Source organism: Citrus sinensis, chromosome 4 (assembly GCF_022201045.2).
Source record: "Citrus sinensis cultivar Valencia sweet orange chromosome 4, DVS_A1.0, whole genome shotgun sequence".
Classification (NCBI taxonomy): Eukaryota; Viridiplantae; Streptophyta; class Magnoliopsida; order Sapindales; family Rutaceae; genus Citrus; species Citrus sinensis.
The window spans coordinates 15155436-15173533 of NC_068559.1; positions in this window are offsets into that span (position 1 = coordinate 15155436).

Here is an 18098-nt window from a genome sequence, read left to right on the forward strand (position 1 = left end):
CCATTAGCTATTGGGGACTGGAGAGAGCAAGTTCAGTTTCTTCAAGAGGGTATTTATCATGGGTAGCCCCTATTGTGAATTTACATCTTCCTGCTACCCGCGGCCATTAAATTGAAAATTCATCCCATCACAGTCGTTGTTGAAGCCACCAAAATATCATGAGGAAGATCTTTGTTCTAGTGACTGCAGCAATGATCCATTACAACCGTAAAGTGCATCAAATTGAGCAAACACCAAAAGTTCCTCCTAAGAACAATATAGGAAGAAACGCAAATCCTATAAACATTACTCATGCACAAAATACATGGATTAGCATTTGAAATTGTTTATATAGCAATCTTTCTCACACCTGAAAAAGTTTGTTCTGCAACTTGATCTCTAAAATAAGAAATCAAATGGTAACATGGCAATTGTAGAGATTATACCCGAATTAACAATGGACAAATAAGCATTAGTTTTGTATGTATATATTTCTAGTGTATTAGAGATATTATGGCTGCTTTTTCTCACTATTGGAAAAGTATTTTCTGTAACACGATTTCTATAGTGCAAAGCCAAATTGTGACTTGGTAACAATTGAGATTCTTCCTAAAATAAGAGCCAATCACAAAGTAGCATTAGTCCCAAATATAGTTACTCACACACTATATTCATATGTTGATATTTCATAAATGCCACAAGTTGTGTTATTTCCGAGCTTTGGAAGAGTATTTTCTACAACATGATTTCTAATGTCGAAAGTAATTGATATTCTGCCTGAAGTAAAGGCCATGAACAAGGCATTATTAATTCGGGACACCATTTATCATACATATGTAAGTTGACAAATTCAAGCTTTTTTTTCTCACCTGTAGGAATTTTTTTCTGATTTTTTCTGCAACATGATTTATAAAATCAAAACCCAAATGATGACTAGGTAGTAGTTGCAATTCTTCCTGAAATAAGAACCGTAAATAGCATTAGTTCTGAATATATTTCTCCTGCAGTACATTCGTAATTGATATAAAGAGCTGTCAACAATGCATGTTCTTTCTCACCCATGAATTGGAACATATATTTTCTGTAATATGAATTACATTATAAGTCATATTATGATTTGTTACTTGTTCATATTCTACCTGAAGTAAAATCACAAATAAGAAGCATTAGTCTTGTATTAGACTATGTTCCTTATACATAAATTAGGAATTGAAATTGACAGTTAAATTGTGCTCCTTCTCACCTTTTGTCTAATATTTTCTGCAACATGATTTCTAGAATCACAACTTGCTAATTGATGACTTTTTACCTAAAATAAAATTCAAAAAAGTTATAATTTCATGTAAGAGTCTCACACAGCCAAAATGGATAACTTGATATTGAAACTGTCGTTAACACACTTTTTGTCACCCCTGAAAAATTGGTTCATGTTTGAACCCAAATTTTTTTCCCAAACAACACTATTAAACTGAGCTATAGCTTTTCTAGACTTTAATAAAGTCGAGGATCCTAGACCAAATTAGCATTATATATATATATATATATATATATATATATCTATATATATATAGTTCATTATCTAGTGAGGACATCCTCATTTTGTTAAAATGAAAATACCACTAAAATATAATAAAAAAACACATATTTCAATACATTGTAAACTTTGTTTTTGATTTGGTTAGCATTATATTTGATGAACATGGTGAAATTCATATGTATTGAAATGTCTTGATGGGTAATCTCGAAAAGCTTTTGTTGTTTATGTTAAGTTCAAATTGCCCATCTATTGCCTTGGAGTAAATTTAACTGTTATTTTGTACCTCATGGACTTGTTAGTTATAGTGGCTACTTGCTTTTATTTGTTACGTGTTCTCTTCCTTGATTGGTTTATGATTATCCTATATTGTTTCACCACATTGCTAGAATTTTACAACATTGATATAACAAAATGATAAAAAGATGAGGGCTGGTCTCAAACAGCTAAATTTAATTGTTGAGCTACAAAGTAACTGTTTTCTAGAAGATTGTTGGGTATCTTGTGATTCTAGGATTATATATTACCCTTATTTTAATCACTCATGGATGTGGTTCTCAATTGTCTGGCTTTCTGAAATGAGGAGAAAATAGGGTTGCTATTCAAATTTGAGAGTATTGTAAATTTTTAATGCTGCTTCTTGTAATTCATTTATTTGTATCTTTATAGTTTTTTAATAAACCTCAAGCATTTTATTTACAATCATTATTGTGTTTTCTACCTCTACTTGAAATGCCTACTTTCTTCTCAATTTTCTTTTCAATTTCTAACCTAAAGATTTTCTTATTCTATACGTGAGTGTTGATAATATATTCATTGCATGCTTGCCTAAACACTGGAAAACTAGCTTTCTTAGCAATTTTTGTATCTGGAGGAATAATATTGTAGATTGCAGATATTGGTCAGTAGTGTTCTTTATTGCTAAATAATATTTGTTCAAGTCTTTTGCAAGTGTGTGATGAATACTTCCTGGTGTTTAATCTGGCAGGCATGTGCATTATACAATAATTGGTGGCCAATGCTCACTAATAAACCCCCATGAACTTTTTGTTTATGATGTTAATGATGTCCTTAAATAGGAATTCTGCATTTGTAGCTTCAAAATTTTAAGAACATACTCTGCCCTGCAGTTGTGCTATTGTCATGCTCAAACATGCTAAAACAATTAGTGCTCTACCAAGTATATATGTCCTTGAAGTAAATTCATGTCTCGTTCTGATCTACCTGTTTGTTTGTATCATACACCCCAAGAACAGAATAAGAACAAATCATTAATGTCTTAAAGATAAAAAGGACTATAAATTTGCAATGCTATATATTTTAACTAAATTCTAGTGGATCTAATTTAAAACAAATAAATTTGTTTATAAAGGAATATCATTGCCTTCCTAAGCTCAAGATGTGCTCTTGCAAAAGGTTGGAGAATGACTGGGTGAGTTGGGTATCTAAGAATGTGATAAAAAAACGAATGAAAATGAAGATGAAACCATAAGCCTTTGTGGTTTGTTAACCTTTAAAATCGAACAAGCTGAGACTAGCGGTGGAGCCGACAGTGGCCCGTGATCACACTCTGATGCTCAAGTAAGATTTTTAGAAAAATAATATGGCGGCCTTAAAATCTAAAGAACATTTAACTCTTGACAATAGCATTAGCTTTTTAGTTGAAAAAGATAAGTCTATTTTTTAGTAAGGAAGAAGTTACCATTTTAAAGAAACGCTTGAGCTTTATATTAGAGTGTACCTGAAGGTCATTTTGGTCCATTTAGGCATGTGGCTGATATTTATTGTGTGACCTCCCTCAAGTGAGGTTATCTTAGTATTTTAGTTTTTTTTGTCCTTTGATGGTGACATCCGTGAGCTTGGAAAGCAAAAAAACCTTCAAACTCTTTTTTGCCTCCATAATTGGTCACATGGTGAGCTCTCAACATTACAGTCCTATTTTTTAGAGTGCAACAAAGGATGACTGACGTGGCTCTCTCTTATTACTTTGCTTAAGAATCTCTACTTTCATTGGCTCCTCCTTTTTAGCCCAAAAAAAGAGTTATTTTACTCTTTTTCATAATGGCATGTATTGTTCACACGTTGGCTTTAACCACCAATTTTGGGTTCCGATAATACTCCTTGGTGTTGAGCATATTTAACGAAACTAACTTTTTTCCAATGAGCTTATCATGCCATTTAGTCAAATGAGCCAATTTCATGTTGGTTGACTTTCTTTGTCATGAGTCATTAAGTTGTTAGTCCATGTCAGCAAAGAGCTGACCTGCAGTAGCGCTTTTTTAAGGTCTTAAATATGAAGTAAGATAGAGGGACTGGTTGATATTTTGCAGCAAGGCAATATCAAAAATTGATAGACTTGAGGGATGCCATTGAAAAGTTTCTCCCACTTCCCCAACTCAACAACATGGCCTTACGTGGTCCTTTCATTAAAACTTGAGAATGGATTAGTAGTTTTTAAATGTTCTGATAATTAACCTATATGGTACATCCCATTGCGTCCCTCCATTGCATGCATTGTTGCCTCTAGCTATCCTCCCTTTGGCTATTGACATGCAGTGGATTTTTGGCCCTTGCATTTCATAAACGGTCCAAATTTTTTTCCCGCCCTTTCATATTCTTCTAACCCCTTTTTTCAGTGGTCATTGCCTCATTGCCGTTAGATTAAAACCCATTTGAGTGAGGGATGATCTCCCCCTTACACTTGGCTAACCCTTTGCTGGATGACTTTTCTTACACAAAATCGATTCCTCTCTCTTTCTTTCATCTTACTTCGTGTTTCGCTTACTCTCTTCATTAGCTTGAAGGCCTTGTTTCTAAAAAATTTGGGCTTTGACTTGTTGTAGGCACTTTGAATCTATTCTTTAGTGAATCCATCTTCTCCTCCTCTATGTTTCATTATGAGATGAGAACGTTCATGAGAGGAGAAGAACTTTGTATGTATTATTGCATATCACACGGCTGTTCACATATACAGCTACACCAAGATCAAAGTCAGCTAACAATTCTTCTAAACAATCTCTTAAATATGTTCCTTCTATCTTTATCTAATAGCATTCCTAATGAAATACAAAAGCTACCAAATATACAAAGATATGAAATATGTTACAATATTTACAGCACACGTGCCCAATACTCCCCCTCAAGTTGGAGCATGATGATCACGAATGCCCAACTGGCAAAGGATATTTTCAAACTGGTGTCGACCAAGCGCCTTTGTGAAAATGTCTGCAAGTTGCTCAGAAGTACAAACATGAAAAGCAGCAATATTACTAGCATGGATCTGATCCCGCACATAGTGGCAATCAATCTCAATATGCTTAGTGCGCTCATGAAAAACAAGATTGGCGGTAATATGAAGCCCCAGCCTGACTATCACAATAAAAACGCATTGGTAGAGAATGTGAAACACCAAGGGACTTTAACAAAGCCTTTAGCAAAGTTAATTCACAACTAGTGAAGGCCATAGACCGATATTCTACTTCAGCCGAAGAACGAGAGACAATATGTTGTTTCTTTGTCTTCCAAGAAATAGGAGAACCACCCAGAAAAATGAAATAACCAGTAAGAGAGTGATAGGTAAGAGGACAAGTGCCCCAATCTAAGTCATAATAGGCAATAAGTTGAAGTGCATTGTCCCGCATAAAAAAATACCTCGACCCAGATGACCTTTTAGATAGCGCAAGACACAAATAGCAGCATCCCAATTAATCTCTCATGGATATTGCATAAATTGAGCCAAAACATTAACTGAATAACAAAGCTCAGGACGAGTAATAGTCAAATAAATTAAGCGACCAATGAACCTGCAATACTGCTCGGGATCATAATACAAAGTGCCATCATCAAGAGCAACACGGTGATTTTGGTCAATAGGAGATTGAGTTGGTTTTGCACCAAGAAGAACGGTTTCAGCTAAAATATCCAGCGTGTATTTGTGCTGATATAAGAACAAGCCAATAGGTCCTCAGGAGATCTCGATGCCTAGAAAATACTTAAGAACACCCAAATCCTTCATGTGAAAACAACGGCTTAAATAGGCTTTAAAAGCAAAAATAACAGTAGTATTATTCCCTGCAATAAATATGTCATCAACATAAACAAACACATGAATAGAAATATCATGACGCTCAAATGTAAAAAGAGAGTAATCGGCATATGATTGGACAAATCTAAAAGATTTCAAGGCACCAGCAAGCTTAGCAAACCAATTACGAGCAGCTTGACAAAGACCATATAAAGATTTACGGAGATGACATATTTTACCAGGAGAAATAGTCGAGGAACCTGGAGGTAGTTGCATGTACACTTCCTTATCAAGGTCACCATGAAGAAAAGCGTTATGTACATTTATCTGATGTAACTCCCAATCTCGAGCAACTGCAACAGCTAAGAAAGTTCTAACAGAAACCATTTTAGCAATACGTGCAAATGTCTCATTATATCCATCCTACAAGCATTAAATTCACACTCCATCAATCTTCAATTTCATAAGCATCTTCAACAAGTTTCTTAATCTTACCATCTAAGAACGATTGTTTTCTCTTTGCCCGAAGTGCATTACGCATCGAGAGTGACCACTCTTCATAGTTCTCACCATTCAATTTCACCGAGGATATAATCATGCATGTATGATCAGAAGGATGAAGATAATAAAGTGAAGATGAATCAATCACGTTTCGGTTTTCCTTTGCTTTCCAGCCATTGTGCTAAGCTTCGGTGCTGACTATGGAAAAAATTTGATTTACTAGAAGGATCGACTCAATGCTCTAATACCATGAGAACGTTCATGAGAGGAGAAGAAATTTGTATGTATTATTGCAGATCACATGGCTGTTCATATATACAACTACACCAATATCAAAGCCAGCTAACAATTCTCCTAAATAATCTCCTAAATATGCTCCTTTTATCTTTATCTAATAGCTTTCCTAATGAAATACAAAAGCTACCAAATATACAAAGATATGGAATATGTTACAATATTTATAGCACACGTGCACAATATGAGATTTGCTTGAAACCCGTTGTGATGCAAGAGCTCACTGTCCATCACCTCGACATTGCAACTTTTCTTATTGGTTCTTCATACTAAGGTTTGACCTATCTTTCTCTTATTTTTCTTCTTCCTTTTCTCCACCCTTCTTTTCATTTACATGATCATAAATTCTTCTCTCTTTTCTCATCTTTTTTATTTTTTTTAGGTGGTTTGTTGCTCGATTTCTCCCCTCTCTTTCTTCCCTTTCTTTAAATCTGCTTAACTTTCAATCAAATGAGGTATGTTTCCTTTCTCTTTTTCCATTTTTATAGTTTGCCTTCTTTAGTTTTTGTTTTGTAGGTGCTATATTTTGCTACTTCTATTTTTTTTATTTGTGTTGGGGTTTATGATGAGTGTATAATTCGGTAGGTTTGTGATAGTTATGAAGAGGAAGGTGGATGTTTCGTCTTTGGAGGATAGTGATGAGACGAGTGGGACAATGGTGAATATTCTGGTTTTATGTTTGCCCCTTGGCAATATTGTTTCCCCACACTAGATGATTATTAGAGCTAGCAAAATTTGACACGACCTGATTATTCAATATGAATACAACACAAATAAACGGGTCTAGGTCATCAAATTTAATGCAACATTTTTTCATGACGGATTAGGGTTAAAGCTCTCAACTGATTTACCTAATCAACGACACAATTACATTTTCTATTTAAATTAATATTTAGGTTCTTGTCATTAAAATTCAAATATTAAATCATAATTCTCTCTTTTTTTCTTTTTTTAAAGGATGAATATATACACAGTGTTTCATTTATAATATTTTATATAGATTTAAAACTTCAATAGTATAAATGAGTAATATTTTAGAGGAGTGTGTGCAAAATAGTATGCAGATGTTTGATATAAATTTTGTTGAATATGTAGATATTAAACGTGTTATTAAATAACTCATTTATTTTCTGTCTAGTTTGGGTCTCAATGTTTTAACACGATTATTAAATGGATCATGTTTAGGTCAACCTAAATCGGACACGACACGTACGCGACACAATAACCCGTTTTACCAACTCTAGTAATGATAGTTATGAGGGTGAATCCAGGAGTCTGTGAGGGAGGAGGGGAAAACAAAAGGCAGGAGTGATTCTAACGATGACTTTGACAATGAGAGTACCACGGCTCCTAACCCACACGAAAGTATACCTCCCATGAAACTCAAAACGAAGAGTAAACCTCCTAGGGGTGGCCTTAGCTTCAAAGGGAAGAGCCTTGCCATTTTTCAAAATTTAAGCCCTCGTCCTGACGCAACCGACAACACGCATGAGACCCAAATATCTCTTATTTTATTTCAGATTTGCCCTTCTAAGTGAGCTAAATTCACTAGGGCTGTCCTCATCCATGATTTGCACATGTGGGCTTATTTTTTATTATTCCTTTTCATGTGTCAGCTTACTATTGGCCTGCAAATAACCTTCCATATCTACCCCAAACTATATCTAATGAACATTCAATAAGACAAATATTACAAGAGATTACAAAATATTTCAGAAGCCACAGCCACATCCCCCCCCCCCCCCCCACCAAAAAAAAAAAGAGTACCAATCTATTAAATTCAAACACAATCGTTAGAAAAGCACCTCATTTTTTGGATTTGGAAGAGCATGCAAAAAGATCATCAGTTTCCGCATTTTTGGATATGGAAGAGCATGGAAAAAGATCATCATTTCCGTTTGTCCAAAATCACTAAACAAACTACTCTACTGCCAAATCCAGAATATATAATCATTATGATACACTGTAAATAGAAAGACATCTGTGAAATAGATGATATATCTTATGGCCGGGGACAGGAGCCCGGACATAAACTTCTAAATATAAAACGGCAGAAACACCTAACTAATGATTAACATTCAGCATGGGTATCTTTAAGCACTCAGTGCCAAAGAGACAATTGAAGAGAGCCTGAATTTGTAGATTTTGATAAAACAGAATTTCAATATTTGATCTTTTAGAGTTAGCCTCTTCCACTCAGAAGCTGAGGCTCCTTGTTCTCGAAAGTCACGATGAGAGTACGGAACATTGAGCGTGGAAGGGGCTTCAAATTGTCATAAACAGTTTGATAATGGATTATCAGAAGATCAAAAAGACAAGATATAAGTATCAGTTATTTATATATATATATATTCTTTACAAGCACATTACAAAAGCATAATAATAATATGGCAGCGAATCACTTTCTAGTGAAAGACAATCCCAAGCCTGCTCCAGTGCCAAATCCACAGCAATGTCAATAATCATTACAAGTAAAGCATGAACTTAAAGACTACTTTTAAAGTAGTTCTTCCTATTCACATTTTCTCTCACTTCTCTCTACTTCTCAACCCACTAGATGGACATATGAACACAATATTTATAAGCATTTAACAACACTTGTAACAAATGATCGGTACAGTTATTATTTTTGCATTTTACAATAAGGAATGTAATTTTAAAATGTTAAAATGAACAATGCACAAACATGACCAATTAAAGACCCCTATGATGGTAATGACATCATACAAAATACAATAAAAACTCTACACAGAAATTTGGTTATGAACTTGTGTTTTACATAAAAGTAATAGCATACAAAGATTATACTTACTCAAGCTCAAGGGCGGCCAAAATATGGCCAAATAGTTAAACATACAAGCTCATAATTTATAAGAATATATGATCTTATGGATTAAATACCCAAACTCCCAATACCCAACCACCTACAAGCTTACATTTTATTAGTCGAACAAAGCAATCAGAAAAAAAAGAATGCCATACATGCTAGAGAGAATAGAAGATCCAAACATACTCAGCACTAGGATGAACAAGTAACTAACGTCCAATCTTTCAATACAACTCAAAACTGAAGTATCTTCCTGATCCCTTTGAAATTCCAGAAATTCACCCAAGACATTTGTGTTACCTTCAAGCTGTAACCTCCAAAAAAAATAGAAAAGAGAACTTTCATGTTTTCTTTCCAAACGACAACCTTAATCAATCATCTGAGAACATCATCACATATATGGCTAAGAACTTGGACTAATGGGATAATCGGAAGGCCAACATAAGCGGAAGACCAAGATTAACCCAATGACTTGGACATGGTACTTAAACCAATCAATTCCAACTTTATCTGAAGTTTCTTGACATGAGATAAACCTGAAGTTTCTTGACATGAGGTAGGTAGAGGCATAAGGTGCCATCAAGAAGCTAAGCTTGGGGAATGCAGAATGCTCAAGCAATTAACAATGGAACAGATAATACGCCCAATTTAAAAGGGGCAAGAAGCTTTTACCACAGAAAAGCAATTATAAATTGCCTAGTTCAGCCTTAAAGCAAGATGTTTCCAGCTCAGCTTAGGTTGTCTGATGGGGATTATGGCTCTTAGGTGGTTAAGAGTAGGGCTGATATGGTAGTATCAGGGCAACCAGACTGAGAAAATCGGTACCCAATAAGATATCTTCGCCTGAGTAATCAAAGGCAAAGAAGCCATGCCTGATCATGAAAGGTTGGATCTCTATTGGTCGAGTAATCTTTTTGCTGTAGAAGTCCCGGCCACTGGCTGATCCGAATGAAACCTTGGTTGGAACATAAAAGCTGTTGGGAACACAAGCTTCTCGGATGAATGAGCACATTGCGCCTGTATCAATAAGAGCGGTAAGGGCTACTTGAGTATCCTCGGAGGGATTGAGGATAATTTTGATATGAGGCCGGAAGAGAGAGGATGGCTGCATTGCTAATTTAGCCAGGAGTGGATCACGGACAGCCAGAACAAGGTTGTCGTCACCAGAATTGCTGTCAGTGCAAGTAGTGGAATCAGTATCCTCGGTATCGGAAAGAGGATATTTATCTAATGTGTAGACCGCACCGAGGGGGCTATCCGACCAAGTATAGATGTCATCATCAAAATCCTCATGCTGGATCATTTGGAGGAGTTTTGCTGGAAGTTTCTTCTTGGATTTGCACTGTTTGGCATAGTGACCTTTCTTTCCACAGATGAAACATCTTCCTGAGCCTTTCTTTTGTTTCCGTTTTTTGATAAAATGGTATTTCTTTCCTTTATAGGGTTTCCAAGGCCGTTTTGCTTTTTTTTGTTTACCAGTATTGCAAGAGCACATCTTGTCTGTATGTTGACAACCAAATTTATTTGGTTCCTCATTACAGAACTTTTGCAGAGAGGATTTCTCAATCTGCTTCATGTGCCTTCGTAAGTCCTGAGATCGGCAATGACTTTGGATTAGCTCCATTGATATCTGGTAGAGCTGAGCTAGGCTGAGCTGTGCTAGATCAACGATTGCATCAGCTTTGAATTTAGCCTCCATCATTTCTGCTACTGGGCCTGGCATGTTTAGCACGAACGTGCTGTGGATGGTATCAGTTTGTTTGTCAAAGATATAGTACAACCTCTCTTGCTCTAGGTAATACTCTTCCATCTTTCGGACATCACAGCACTTGTTTTGGAGAAATTACTTTTCAGCAACCTCTTCTTCTCTTGTGTATTGGCCTAGAAAATCTAAAGATAGATTCTCAACCAGGCTCCCACAAGGATCTTCTCTGCTGAGAATAAATTGTTTTTGGTCTCTGGTGAGCTTTCTTCCCCACCATCGTCTTAGTGATCCGACGAATCCTGCTATCAGTCTTAGTGCGGCTGATCTTCTGCTCAACTGGGGAGCTCGTTGGCATTCTCCTTCGTACCAAGCTACCATTTTTTCAAAATAAGCCAACCTTTCTTTTGGCTTCAACCCATCGATGTTCCAAAACATTTTTCCCGTTGTGGAGTGCCCAAGTTGGACACGGGTTTCCCATTCTTCTCCCTGATTCACCTCATCGATATGTGGTGCCCGTTCTTCCGAATTAGTGGACTCTACTCCGGATGCTGCTGGTTGAGCAGTGGGATCAGTCTGACCAGTGAATTCTGGGGCAGTGAACTGGGTTGTTCCTGATGGGTTCTGGGTTTGTTCCTGTCTTCCAGGATCAGAAGTTTGACCCGGTGTTGGTGTAGAGGCTGCAAATCTGGTTCGAGTATCCACATAGAATGGATTTGGAGGATTTGCTCGTTGCATAAGAACTGGTATAGGAGAGAACTGATCATCAGAGGAGATACTTGTTTCAGCTCCAGTATCATCATCCTCGTACCATCCTGTAGCCATAGTGGGCCACGGATATTGTGGAGGTGGAGCATAGCTTCTCCAGAATGCCTTCTGACAGTTGCCAGATGCATTTTCCTCCCAGATATGCCATGGCTTTGTAGGTTTGCTCTTCCAGTGTCTGGACACTTTTTGATAGCTTTTCCTTGTTCTTTGCATTTCATCCTCATCTGCAGCTCCAGTCATAACAATCATGTTGATGGATCTGGAGGCACTATCATGTAGTTGAGAAAATTGCTAGGTAGTCATTTTATGCTATTTTCTGTTCTTCTTTAGCTGTTTTCTGATAACAACTAAGTCAGTAAGAATTTGCTGTTGGGTAACCATGATGTCTCCCAACGCCTGGTTTTGTTCCACAGCATTGATGTTTGACCAGTTGATTGCTTTTTCAATTGGGCCAAACTCAGTTGGGCTGGTTTTTTGTATTACCCATTTGGCAGCATACATTCCTCCAGGAATATCCTTGAGGAATTCATTATCAAGATCTGGAGTGGTGATCGTGTTGACTGGACCCATGATTCTGCAGGAGGTGGTTCTTCTTGGCATATGTGTGCACAGGGAGGGATGCTTTCCATCAAGCTGGCATTTTTCACATGGATAGAGGACTTTAGTCTCAATGGGAAAAGAGACTGATACCCTTCCTTCTTGTAACCGGCTTATTTTTGGGATTTCATGGATTTGTTGAGGCCTGTTGTTTTTTCATACTCATTGATCCACTGTGGTGGAAAAATGAGTTGGTTTTGCCTAAAAGTCCTGGGTTGAAAGACTCTGCCATCACCAGCAAGAAATCTGGTAATAGGTCTGCCAGAGCTGCTCATAGAGAACAGATGGGTTTGGATTTTATAGGTCATGGTGTGGTGAATTGCTAAGGCAGACTCATCAGGTTTCATGGTTAGACCATTCACCTGAATTAATACCTTAATGGCATCTGTGAGGGATGGCTTGTGTATATCAAGGGTGAAGTTTGGTTCAACTTGGAGAACAACATGACCTTGGTTGAGTCCTGCTTCAACAGCAGTGATCAAGGCTTTCTCAAAGGTTTGCCACCTAGTGTCTAGGATGGCAATGAAGCATGTGATATCTTTTCCATCTAGGAACAATGGTTGTATTCCTATCTGGATGGCTCCAAGGTGTAATCCCTTATATCCCTGCAGCTTATACCTTGTAACCTCATTGGTAGAGATTATAGGAAGGTATGTTTCCTTTGAACTAGAGGAGATGGACTGGACAGTGATTTCAGAGGATTTATAGATGGTTTTAAGCTTAGGTTGTCTGATGGGGATTATGGCTCTTAGGTGGTTAAGAGTAGGGCTGATATGGTAGTATCTATAGGGATCCAATGGATCAAGTCTAAAGGACTGAACCGCTCTCTCACTGCTTTCATCCTCTTGGGTTTCATAATGTAAATTTATGGAGGGTGCTATCAGTTGGAACTCTGATGGCTGAAGTTGATGTTTGGTCAAAAATTGGTTGGTTTCCAGATCTGCTACTGTTTTGGTTTTCCATGGCTAAAAGAAATCAAAGGGTTTTCTTTGGGGTGATAAGCCCTAAACACGGCTCTCCTGGCCTTCTTAAAGGGGCGCCACACCTTACAGAATTCACTCTGTAAGTTTTAGTATGGAAAATCTAGACAGGTAGATCAGTATCCAACAACTTTCTGATGTGGAGGATCCGAAGTATTTCGGCAACCACAGAGTATAATATTGTTGCACACCCAGGGGTTTCCTTTTGGAAAATATGGCTCTGATACCAAAAGTTGTTTTTGAAAAGAGGTTTGTTTATTTAAAACAGAGGAAGGTTACTTCATCAAAGAGGAATGAGAGATTTACAAATACAAGATTGCACTCCAAGACTCGATGCCTAGATACAAGCCAAGGGTTCCCTTTTATAGGCACAAGGGAACCACTATTACACACTGTAGACATTATTGATCCTTATCACAAAGGAATCTACTTTAAAACTCACTCACTCATAATACCTTTTGTCATTTAATTCTAAAGTAGAGGTCATAAATCAATATGATATAAAAAGGGAATGAGAAAAAGAAAAGAACATAGATTTATGATTTGTTGAACAACCTGCATAACAATCTCAGAAGTACAAGAATAAATTACTCAAATTTTGCAATATAGGGCCTCTTTTAAATACAAATGCAGAATGAAAAATTCCCCAAAAAAAAAAAAAAGATTGTCCAAACAGCAGCTATCTCAAAAAGCTATATCCCGGAAGCCTACATTTTCATAAACCCATGTCTCGATCTGTGTTTCTAATGCCAGCGCTATTTCCACAATTGGACACCAATTGTGAACCAGTTTTAGAGTAATATCATTGTTAGACTTTTAATACTGATATTGGCCACTTACTTTGCTTAAGCTTTTGGGTTAAGCACTCTTTTAACATAGTACCAAAGCTAAGGTTTAGTTTTCATACCCCGACATTGTATGCACTTTTGTCTCCATTAATTTCATTGACTTTTTATTATTATTAGATAAGGATCCACATTGCTATATCTTGATTTCATCCGGATTTCAAAGGATCCATGGTACACGTGAATGGACACGTTAGACCTCAAATACTACTTCCTATTGGGACCTTGAATACTTGCTGAAGTGGTTTCATAATACTATAATAGCAGTCTCCCCAAGAACAAAAATTAAAAAAACTTCTATTTAAAACTGTCTTTATTGTATCTCCAATTAGCAGCTTCAAAAATAGTTATGCATTTTTTTCTTCATAACCTCCTACAATCCTTACTAATCACCATTCTTATCGACAGATGAAGTTACCACAATAATACATCTTATGCAGGAGATTCAACAGTGTTGCGATTAGCAAGTTTAGTTGTCTAGTCAGTTTAGAGGTCTCAAATGGTACTCACAGCATCTTCCAAACGGTTTTACAAAATGCAAACAGACAAAATACAATAATATATGGGGACAAATTAAATGAGCTTTGGAGTTTTTGAGGCACAAATGGAAGCTTAACTGTCCCACATTGGAGCTGTCCAAAGAATAAAATTGAGTTTGGGATGATCTGGCTTCAGTTGTGTCAATTCGTCATAGGTAATGACCCCTGGCAGGTTTAAAGAAATGGGGCTACAACCCAAAAATATGAAATAAAATTATAAGTTCCATAAGAAGACTATCACCAACTTCTTTCACACCGTATTAATACATTTTGGCTACAACCCAAAAATATGAAATAAAATTATAAGTTCCATAAGAAGACTATCACCAACTTCTTTCACACCGTATTAATACATTTTGCAGCACATCTAGTGAAGAAAACTATGAATTGGTTCCACTTTTTTCTCTCTCTCCAGAACAGTATGTACAGGGAATATATACAGCAAAATAGGAGAGAAAATAGGAGACTACATCTATCCTTTCCTAAATAATAGGAAACAAAATCTGGAAAGAATCCTAATGAATCTTCCCATTATAATTTAACTTATTCCTAAAATAGCCTAGATTACAAATAAATCCTAACTTTGAATCTTTATTTTCAACACTCCCCCTCAAGCTGGTGTGTGTATATCATACAAACCCAGCTTGTTACTTAAGTCTTCAAAGTTAGGTCTTGGCAGTGCTTTAGTAAGGATGTCTACAATTTGTTGTCTAGTTGGAATGTACTTTAGTTCCACACTTCCACTAGTGACCTTCTCTGAGATGAAGTGCCTATCAATCTCGACATGTTTGGTTCGATCATGATGCACTGGGTTTTTTGCGATGCTGATTGCTGCTTGATTGTCACACCTCATTAGAATGGATGAAGGGCTGCACACACTGAGTTCCTTGAGTACACGCTTTATCCAAATTCCTTCACAGATTCCATTTGCCAAAGCTCTGAACTCTGCTTCTGCACTACTCCTAGCTACAACTGATTGTTTCTTACTCCTCCAGGTTACTAGATTTCCCCAAACATAGGAACAGTAAACAGATGTTGATCTTCTATTTGTGACGTCTCCAGCCCAGTCTGCATCGGAGTAGATCTCAATATTCCTATATTCTGATTTCTTGAAAAACAATCCTTTTCCAGGTGTCATCTTTAGATACTTCAAAATTCTAAAGACTGCATCCATGTGTTCCTCTGTAGGATTGTGCATGAATTGGCTCACAGCACTAACAGCAAAGCCTATGTCCGGACGAGTATGTGAGAGATAGATTAAACGACCAACCAGCCTTTGATATCTCTCCCTATTGACTGGGACACTATTCTCAACTGAGCCTAGTTTCTTGTAGGGATCCATAGGAGTATCTACTGGTTTGCACCCAATCATACCAGTCTCCTTTAGTAGGTCCAGGGTGTATTTCCTCTGGGAGACAACAATTCCCTTTCTAAATCTTGCCACCTCCATCCCAAGAAAATATTTCAGATTCCCTAGATCTTTAACTTCAAATTCCTGAGCTAGCTGTTTCTTCAACTTCTGCAGTTCTTCCTCATCATTTCCTGAGAGAATGATGTCATCAACATATACGATTAGGAGAGAGATCTTCTTTGCTTGTGATGTTCGGAGGAATAGAGTGTGATCTGCCTGACACTGAGTGTAACCAAGTCTCACAACTGCCTTCGCAAATCTATCAAACCATGCTCGAGGGGATTGTTTAAGCCCATACAAAGATTTCTTGAGCTTGCACACTTTATTTCCAGTAAGTTTCAGATCAAGACCCTGGGGAACTTCCATAAACACTTCTTCTTCAAGATCGCCATTGAGAAACGCATTTTTTATATCTAGTTGGTATAAGTACCAATCTAGATTTACTGCTAAGGAGAGCAAGATTCTGATGGTGTTGAGCTTCGCAACTGGAGCAAAGGTTTCAAGATAATCAATCCCATATGACTGTGTGAACCCTTTAGCTACAAGACGAGCTTTGAGCCTCTCAACACTTCCATCTGCCTTGTATTTAACAGTAAAAATCCACTTACATCCAACTGGTCGTTTCCCTGCAGGAAGATCTGTTATAGCCCATGTATCATTTTTCTCAAGAGCATGTATTTCTTCATGAACAGCTCTCTTCCACTCAGGATGACCGAGAGCCTCTTGTATATTGTTGGGAACATGTAGATTATCTAAAGAAGAAACAAAGGCTCGGTATGATGAGGACAAACCATCATATGAGACATATTTGGCAATTGGATGAGTGGTGCAACTTCGAACCCCCTTTCTTTCTGCAATTGATTTATTAGAATCATCAACACTTGGAACCATGAACTCAACCGAGGCAAGACTATCCATACCTGTGTTGTCTTCACAAGAGCTTAGATTTGGTTCAGTTTCTTGGACATGTGGCTGAGTTCCGTGCTCTATCTGCTCTCTAGTTCTTCTCCTCCTATAAACATTGAGATTATCAACAGCAAGCTGTGGACGAGGTGAGATTAGAGGCTGTAGTTGATGAGCTGATGGATGACGGGGTGACTCGGCTAATTGTGGTTGGGAGGACTCAGATGACTCAAAAGGTTGTGAAGATGTTGGGAGGATTGCTGATTGTGGCTGTTGGATAGATTGATCATGTGTGGTGGTTGAGTTATGAGGGTTTTCATGAGGGGTTTCCAGCCAAGATTGCCAAGAAGATTCCCAAGGCTGATGTTCGCTCGTACTCTCTCCCTGAACAGCAGTTTTGGAATAGAAAGGCAGGTTTTCAACAAATGTTACATCTCTGGAAATGTATATTTTTCTGGTGTGAGGAGAATAGCATTTGTATCCTTTTTTATGTGGAGAATAGCCTAAAAATATACACTTGAGAGATCGGGAATCAAGTTTAGTCCTGTGTTGAGAGTGAACATGGACATATGCTGTGCAACCGAATATTTTTTGTGGTAAATCTGCTGAAACAATCCTAGTGTGTGGAAAGAAATTGAGAAGAACTTTTCTTGGGCAATGAAACCCCAAGACTCTAGAAGGCATTCGGTTGATTAAGTAGGCTGCAGTGAGAACAGCTTCACCCCAGAAAAAATTAGGAACATTAGATGAGAACAAAAGACAGCGAGCCACTTCAAGAAGGTGTCTGTTTTTGCGTTCAGCGACCCCATTTTGTTGCGGGGTGTCAACACAAGAACTGATGTGAAGAATGCCGTGATGGAGAAGATATGAGCTGAGGGAGTCTTTGAAATATTCCTTGGCATTGTCGGTTTTAAGGACTTGGATTTTTGTATTGAATTGGGTTTGAATCATGGCGTTAAAGTTTTGGAAGATTTGACTAACTTCGGATTTGTTTTTCATGAGAAACACCCAAGTGAGACGAGTATGATCATCCACAAATGACAAAAACCAGCGAGCCCCAGAAACATTTTTAATTCTTGAGGGACCCCACACATCACTGTGAATTAAAGCAAATGGACGAGAAGGCTTATACTTAACACTTGAATAGACATTTCGAGTATGTTTTGCAAATTGACAAATTTCACAATGAAAGGA